Source organism: Saccopteryx leptura, chromosome 13 (assembly GCF_036850995.1).
Source record: "Saccopteryx leptura isolate mSacLep1 chromosome 13, mSacLep1_pri_phased_curated, whole genome shotgun sequence".
NCBI classification, from domain to species: Eukaryota; Metazoa; Chordata; class Mammalia; order Chiroptera; family Emballonuridae; genus Saccopteryx; species Saccopteryx leptura.
In genome coordinates, this window is record NC_089515.1 from 10,381,623 (window position 1) to 10,390,741 (window position 9,119).

Genomic DNA, 9,119 nt, shown 5'->3' on the forward strand with positions numbered 1-9,119 from the left:
GCTGGTGAGCTAGAAACCTTTGATACTAGGAAACTCGGATAAATCAGTAGCTTTGTGAGCACTGAATGAGTGGGTTTTGGAGCCCAGTGTGTGTTTTTACTTGCCCGCCGGGTGCAAGCTAGGATTAAAGGTAATGGTCCACCAGTTCTTGGCTCCATTGTTTCATTACCGTCTGTCCGAATCTAATGTGAACCTGCATGGGCCAGGTGGCTGTGATGGTGGCCGTGGATACTGGCTTTACATAGGCTCTGTCTCTCCCTTCCTCTTCCTCTTAAATCAATAAATTAATTTTAAAAAGAGAGAGAGCAGAGGAGCGGGCGACAGCTGTTTTCCGTGCACGAGGGATGGCAGTGGGGCAGCGGCTCCGCAGAAGGGGCACAGCTTAGTCATCAGTCCCTCAAGCAGGTCAGAGCCCCCCACAGGGCTCTCCTTCCCCTCTCTGCGCATGCTCGGCAATTTCTTCATACTCTCTCCCCATTTACTCATTTTTTTTTTCAAATATGTGTCAAACTTGCTGTTTAATCTGTGCAATAAATTTTTTTAAACAATTATGTTTTTCACTTTTGAAAGTTTAATTTATTTTTCAAATCTGGGCTTTCATTTCTTGAGAAAAGTCAGATCATTTACAAAGGAATGACAAGAAGACTGCTAGGAGACTGAGAAAATAAAATGAAGACTGAAGGTGAAATAAGAGAACAAGCTTTTTAATTGCCTGTGGTTATTAACTGGAATAAAAGGGTACTACTTCAAATCAAATATTGGGAGCAGAAGGGTTGGAGGAAAAGGAGATTACTAGAAAATTCTGGAACCACTACAGTAATAATTGATTCAGGCAAGAATCAACACTAGATGCTAAAACCATTGGTGAAACAATGTTGGGGAAAAGGATATTTATATGGACTCAAATATTATCTCAGATTACTTATTAATTACAAAAGGTAAAAGGAATCTTTCCATGCCTGACCAGGTGGTAGCACAGTGGATAGAGCGTTGGACTGAGATGCAGAGGACCCAGGTTCAAAACCCTGAGGTCGCTGGCTTGAGCATGGGATCATAGACATGACCCCATGGTCACTGGCTTGAGCCCAAGGTCACTCACTTCACTGTAGCCCCCCGGGTCAAGACACATATGGGAAAGCAATCAATGAACAACTAAGGAGCTGCAACAAAGGATTAATGCTTCTCATCTCTCTCCCTTCCTGTCTGTCCCTATCTGTCCCTCTATCTGTCTCTGTCATACACACAGAAAAAGTATCTTTCCAAAGGAGAAATCTGGGGGACATCATCTTCACCAAGTGATCAAACTTAACATGACTGATAACAGGACCAACCCACACTAGGCAGCTTCCAATGGGACGCACTGGGGACAGAGCATCACCTATGAATGGTATTCCTACCAAAAATATTGAGCCTGAATGTGATCTGAGGAAACAATAAGACAAATCCAAATTGAGGGCCCAAACTTTTAAAAAGTGTCAATGTAATTAAAGAACAAATACAATTGTGATGAATTACTATTTGAAATGTGGGAATGGAAGCACAGACAGCCTAGTTCAAGTTCCCTCTGGAGGGGAGACTGGAAAAGCATGCAGATACCCCGGCTACATAATGTACTAAATGTTAGGTTGGATGGTGGGTTCCTAAGAATTCATTTATTATTCTTGATAACATCATATCTTTTATATATATATATTCTTTAGTATGTGTTACATATTATATCATGTTTTAAAATGGCATTTTGACTAGGGGGTGTCAGAAAACCCAGATTCTACTTTTGGCCGATGACTTCTACCTAGCCCTAGTTCCAAGGCAGGTATGTGTACAGAGGAGGCAATGACAGGTAACGGGGAGGCGGAGGGATCACTAATTGTTCCCTTCAAATCCCAGTGCAGGGAGAGGAGGTAAGCTGGGCTGGACAAGTGCTGCCCCTTTGTCCGGTGTTGGCTGAACTATGGATCTACTTACAGGTTCCGAGGTTTAGTATCTACTACCCCAGAGCTCACACTTGAACCTCTGATTTTGCTGCTGTCATGGAAGCAAGAGTTGGGAGGCACCCAGAAGACACGATCAAGGGAGCCCCCAGAGCCGAGGGCAGGGGTCATGCAGGTAAAAGGGATGAGGAAGTCAAGACAGTGTGCTCATGGGTTCAGGGAGCAGGTGTGCCCTTTCTCACTCCTGTTACCATTTATTTCACAGGAAGGGACTTAGGAGACAGCCACAGTTCCCGAGGTCCCTTTCACTCAGTGACTCTGTCCACTGGTAAATGTGGACCACTCCAGAGAAAGTCTCATTAACATCAGGGTGGAATCAGGCTCTGGCTTCCTATTCCTGGGGGACAAGCAGATTCAAACAGGAACTCCATTTTAAACTGATGCAATTTGGGGGGGCTTAACAAATGCTACACTGCTTCCTTTCCCTGCTGCTCAAAGAGCCTACAGTCTCCTACGACAATGTGCTTGCTCAGTCCTATTGACAGGAATTCAGGACAGGAATTGTTAGCTGTATTCCCTACTGCAGTGGTCCCCAACCTTTTTTGGGCCACGGACCGGTTTAATGTCAGAAAATATTTTCACGGACCGGCCTTTAGGGTGGGGCAGATAAATACACAAAATAAAATTATGTGACCGGCGTAAAAACTGTGGTATTTTTAAATATAATTGTCGAACTTACGACATTTATTGGGCTAAGTTAAAGGAGGAACGAGCATGTCCTCATTATTCAGGCTGTATTTAAATTTGTTATTCTGACATCAATATGTAATATGATAGGTTCAGGCTCACTACCAATCATGAACCTATGACAATAAAAATAAACATGAATCCACTCTGTACTCGTATGCAACTTTATTAGAAGTATCCTCTTAACATCGCACCAACAACATAACATGAGTACATCCTCTCTGTCTCCAAACACTTTCCAGTCACTATGGTAACGTTTAAACATGCCTTAAAAATAAGATACAACACAAAAACAAATATAAAGTGCGTGAAAAATACAACTCACCATTGTTATGAATACTGTAAGTTAAGGGTTATTTATTATAATGTTTATATAGAATGAGAGATGGTATTTCTCAACAACCATAACGCTAAATCAGTGGGAGCCCTGAACTTGTTTCTCTGCAATGAGACGGTCCCATCTAGGGGTAATGGGAGACAATGACACCCGAAGTGTGTTGCTTATGTCCAGTCTATTCCGTAATTTTGTTTTGGTTACTGTTACTGCAGAAAATCCTGCTTCACACAAATAGGATGTCAGAAATGGCAACAGGGTTTTTAGTGCTTTTGTGGCGATCTTGGGGTATTCTGCCATGACTTTAATCCAGAACACCGGCAGAGTTGTAGTCTCGAACATATATATATATTTTTTTGTATTTTTCTGAAGCTAGAAACGGGGAGAAACAGTCACACAGACTCCCGCATGCGCCCGACCGGGATCCAACCCGGCACGCCCACCAGGGGGCGATGCTCTGCCCGTCACTCTGCCGCGACCAGAGCCACTTTAGCGCCTGGGGCAGAGGCCAAGGAGCCATCCCCAGCGCCCGGGCCATCCTTGCTCCAATGGAGCCTCGGCTGCGGAAGGGGAAGAGAGAGACAGAGAGGAAGGAGAGGGGGAGGGGTGGAGAAGCAGATGTGTGCTTCTCCTGTGTGCCCTGGCCGGGAATCGAACCCGGGACTTCTGCACTCCAGGCCGACGCTCTACCACTGAGCCAACCGGCCAGGGCCTCAAACATATTTTTAAGGCCGCCATCATTTGCGATCTCCAGTAGTTGATTCTCTTCTTGCATAGACACACTGAATTCACCTGGTTTGTTGACAAATGGATCGCAGATCCATTCCTTGGCAATTCGTGGGTCTTTTATGGTTGGGAAGTAGTGTTCAAACTCTTTTAAAAGCAAATACATGGCCTGACCTGTGGTGGCGCAATGGATAAAGCGTTGACCTGGAAATGCTGAGGTCGCTGGTTCGAAACCCTGGGCTTGCCCGGTCAAGGCACATATGGGAGTTGATGCTTCTTGCTCCTCCCCCCTTCTCTCTCTCATCTCTCTCTCTCCCCCTCTCTCTTTCTTAAATGAATTAAAAAAATAAAATAAAAAGCAAATACAGGTGATTGTGCACCAGCTGGGACAATGAAGGCTTGGGCTCAGTCTCTTCCAAAATTCCCGCGAATGTTTGAAACATGTCAAATATACCCCTGTTCACACGTCGTCCCCACAAATCCAGTTTGGCTTTAAATGCAGCTACTTTAGCTGCCAACTTGAAAACAGTTGTCATTTTCCCCTGAAGTGACTGATTGAGTTCATTGAGGAGGTTAAATATGTCGCACAAGTAAGCGAGTTTTGCGACCCATTCCTCGTCACTGAAATGTGCTAGCGGTGACTTTTTTTCTGAGAGAAATCTCTGCAGCGGCTCTCGTAATTCAAACACTCTGGCCAGGGACCTCCCTCAAGACAACCATCTTATTTCTGTGTATAAGAGAAGGTGTCTGTGCTCCGCGTTCATTTCCTCACAAAGCTGCTCGAACAGGCATGAGTGAAGGGCGTGTGCTTTGATGTGGTTAATACCTTTAATGACATCATTCGATACGCTGTTAAGTTCCATTGGTATATTTCGGCTAGCCAGCATTTCCCTGTGAATGACACAGTGCGTAGACTCACATTCAGGTGCAGCCTCCTTAATCCGAGTAGTTAAACTAGACATCCTTCTGGTCATGGCAGCAGCTCCATCTGTGCATATGCTGACACAAAAAGAGCATTTCAGTTTTCCTGATATATAGTCATCCAGCAATTTAAATAGTTCTGCGGCTGTGGTTTTGGTTGGCAATGATAGTGCACATAACATATCCTCATGATAAAGATAACTCACGTAAACAAGTAGCATTGCCTTGTTGTCAATATCTGTAGATTCGTCAACCTGGAGAGCGTACCACGGTGATTTATTAATCCTTTCCAACAACTGTGATTCAATGTCCTCTGCTATTTCCTCGATGCGCCGTGTGATGGTGGTAGCCGAAAGAGGCATCTGTGCTATCTTTTTAACAGCAGCCTCTCCTAGAAGTTCACGACAAATGTCTTTAGGATCAATTCTTCACCAATGGTGAATGGCTTCTTAGTCTTAGCAATATGATTAGCCACCAAGTATGATGCTCTCAGTGCACTCGCATTTATTGATGTAGTGGCCAGTAATTGTTTCTGTCCTTCTGTTCATGCTTTTTTCTTTTGAAATATTCAGAAGGCTTGTATTTCAAAGTAGGGTGCTTGGTCTCCAAGTGGCAAAGCAATTTTGAAGGCTTTATTGCCTCATTACTTAGCCGGTCGCCACATATTATGCAGAGCGGCCTTGGTGTGCGAGAATCACCAGTTACGATAAATCCATACTTCAAGTAGGACTCCTGGTATTGACCGTTAACTGAAGCCTTCTTTTTCTTCGTGGTCGTAGGTTCTTCTGTCTCCTCACTGGCCCTTTTCCGCTTCGCAAAAAAACTTTCGATGGAATTTTGTTTTTCACTCATTTTGCTAGTTTATGGGTTTAATTTTAGCGGCAACGTATCACATGACCGAGACAAGCGTTAAGAGCGAGTCTTAGACGGATGTAACAGAGGGAATCTGGTCATTTTTTAATAATAAAACATCGTTCAGACCTAAATATAAATAAAACAGAAATAATGTAAGTTACTTATTCTTTCTCTGCGGACCGGTACCAAATGGGCCACGGACCGGTACCGGTCCGCAGCCTGGAGGTTGGGGACCACTGCTCTACTGAGAGCTGCTGTCTGGGTTCTTAGGGACAGAGCGCCCTCTGCTGGCTCACAGGCTGGAGGATTCAGGATGTTAAACAGAACCCATCCTACAGTGACGTCAGCCTCAAATAATTGTCATCATCATAATCTACAAACTGTTTCTTTTTTTTAAAATTTATTTATTTATTTTTATTTTTTATTCATTTTAGAGAGGAGAGGGAGAGAGAGAGAGAGAGAGAGAGAGAGGAGAGACAGAGAGAGAGAAGGGGGGGAGGAGCTGGAAGCATCAACTCCCATATGTACCTTGACCAGGCAAGCCCAGGGTTTCGAACCGGCGACCTCAGCATTTCCAGGTCGATGCTTTATCCACTGCGCCACCACAGGCTGTTTCTTATCTAGCCTAATTACCTATTGCTGTAGATAAATAATGCTACTATGATGTAGTCAGCCTGGAGCCTTTATTAGCAGTGACTTTTGGCATATTTCTTAATTTCTGACTCTCAGTCTTTTCATCTGTAAAATGGATATAGTAATATGGTATCAGCCAGGGGCCACCGCTTAGGCAAACAGAAATTACACTAGTTAAACATGTTGGAGGACTTAACAAAATGGGTAGCTACTGTCCCTTCGGTGGAAGGGAGAGGTCAGAATGATCAGAACTGCCTTAGTCATCTGTTACACATTACAAGTCATAAAGGCTTTTAACCCTCTCTGGGTTGGCCAAGCAGGTCTTCTGCTGGTCTCGCCTGGCCTCATCTGTGTTGCCGTCTTCAGCTGGAAGGCCGGCTGGGACATAGGGATGGCTTGGCCTTTCGACGCCTCTTCCATCCTCAAGCAAGCTAAACCGGGCTCCCTCACGTTATGGTGGCAGCAATCGTCCAAGAGAACAGGTCGCAATGCACAAATGCTCTTCCAGCCTGTTTGCTGATGTCCCTTTGGCCAAAGATCACCTGGCTTAGCCTGCGTCACAGTGGAGGGGGACTACACGAGGGCACGGATTTCAGGAGGCCTGACTCATCAAGGGCCACTAGTTTAACAATCACAAGTTTAGAGGAGGGGGCTGCTAGCTCCTGGGAGCCTGGAGGAGGGGTCTCATGGAGCTCAGACAGGTAAAGAGTGGACGCCACCTGGCTGTGCTGGGAATATGCAGAGGTTGGAAACCAGAACTACCGTATTCCCCCATGTAGAAGACGCACCCTTTTTGAAAAATTTGGGGTCTAAAAACTGGGTGTGTCTTATACAGCGCTTGTAGCTTTTTTTACTTGCATTTCCCGCTTTTTCGCGTGGATGAGGAATTGTATGAATTTTATGATGAATAAAACTTGAGTTCAATAACTTTATGTAATACTTTTTTTTTTTTTCAAATTTCGGGCCCCAAATTAAGGTGCATCTTACACATGGGAGCATCTTCTATATGGAGAAATACGGAATTTGCTGCTCAGGGGGAATCTGTAAACTAGCAGGAAGGAACAGTCCCATCTCTCCTTTGTCTTCCAAATTCTCCCTTCTGGCCCTGACTGACCAGCTGGCCAAGGAGAAATGTGGTTTGCAGACCCTCAGCCCTGGCCTCACAGAACACGGGCCTCAATGGTGGGAGCTGAACTGAAACCTCATTGCCTCGAGGGCTTGTTGGAGACCAGTAGTGTTTGCAGTGCTCAGCACAGATGAAATGTGCAGTGAGGGGTAACTGTTTATATTATTACTCTTCTTTTTAAGTATTATTGCACTGAACTTTCACTGTACTAGGTGCCAAGCAGTGGGATAAAATTTGGAGATAACTAAGATTTTATTCTATCCCAATATTTTCTTACTGCCCTTTGACGTTCACCCATAGCGACGTAACATTTACCACCTTAGGGGGAGAGTGAGCCCGTGTTGGGCCTGTCTCAGAAGTTCACAGAGCTCTCAGTGGGTTTTTCAAACATTAAGACAGTGGTCTTGACAGCCACACCTTTCATTTGCAAGAGCTGGACTTACTGAGTGGGAAAGGTTTTCCTGAGGCCTCAGAACCAAGGGCCTGGAGGGTTCCGAGTACAGAGCTCATACCAAAGGCACAGAGCAGAGAGGAAGGGGACAGGCTTTGTTCCTGCCCCAAAGGAGATAGCAGTGACCAACTAGCAGGTGAGAAAGAATCAAAGGGGCTCAACTGGATTATGTATGTTGGCCTGAGAGACATGCCCCCCACACGGGCCCCCTGCTGGAGATAAGCACAAAACAGCTGCAGTTGAGCCAAGAAAGGAGAGGTCTCTGTATTCTGTCTCCAAGCTGGAACAGTCTCATCTTTATGCAGCAGGACACAGACAACACATTCCAAAGGGGGAACTGAAAAGAACTGAATCAAAGAGCTATTTACAAAAGTGGGAGCAGGATTGAGTGACAGCGACAAGGAGGGGTTGACACATACCCCGGTATTAATAGCTGGGAACTATGAACTATTAGGCCTGATGGAACAAAACATCGATATCTATATATATCTATATCTATATCCGTATCACCTGTATCAATATCTATAGATATTGCGAGAGATCATTTGTTTTAGGAAATTGGCCCATGTGATTGTTAGGGTTGGCTATGTCTAAAATCTTGGGTTAGGCCAGCAGGCTGGAGACTCAGGCAGAACCTGTTACCTTTCTAAGAGAGAATTCCTTCTTTTCTGGGAAACCTCAGTTCTTGCTCTGTGCCCCTTCGCTGTTCCCACTGACTCTTAACGGGGCTCCACTCCCTGTGGTGGTCTCTTTGAAGCCTTCCACGTTGAAATCTACTCTTCCCCTCCGCCTCCTCTATATCGACATTACAACGCTTTTGCTGCACATCCAGCAGCACAGCGGCTGGCGGAACTGCCTGTCAAGTACACGTTTGTAGAAACAACTCCCAAGGCATCGTTTTAACTGAGACCCCTAAGCTCGGGGCTGAAAAACCTGCCTTCCCCACCACCCTTCATGAGCGGGTGCAAACTCAGTAACGTTCTCCTAAAGATGCTTGCTTGCAGTGGGTGTAGTGGGAAGAAAATGGGTGAAAAAAAAGGGCTCCAGAGCCAGTTTGGACATGGCTTCGCACATGTTCAAGCAAGAGTTCATTCCCTGCCTGACCTGTGGTGGCGCAGTGGATAAAGCGTCGACCTGGAAATGCTGAGGTCACCGGTTCGAAACCCTGGGCTTGCCTGGTCAAGGCACATATGGGAGTTGATGCTTTCTGCTCCTCCCCTCTTTCTCTCTCTCTTTCTTCTCTCTCCCTCTCTCTCTCCTTTCTAAAAATGAATAAATAAAAACAAAACAAGAGTTCATTCCCTGTCTACACGATGGATCTATAAACACAACCTTTAAGTCAGCGCACGCCTCTCCGCCCAAAGATTTTCTTTTTTTTTTTTCACTCAAAGAATT

The 9,119-nt window shown here is 45.1% G+C and overlaps 1 non-coding gene across 1 annotated transcript; it reads right to left on the reverse strand.

Annotated features, from left to right (window-relative positions):
* Nucleotides 1-3,648: 3,648 nt before the first annotated feature.
* Nucleotides 3,649-3,724, reverse strand: TRNAS-GGA (transfer RNA serine (anticodon GGA)). Its single transcript has one exon. It is a non-coding gene; the product is annotated as a tRNA-Ser (tRNA).
* Nucleotides 3,725-9,119: the final 5,395 nt, after the last annotated feature.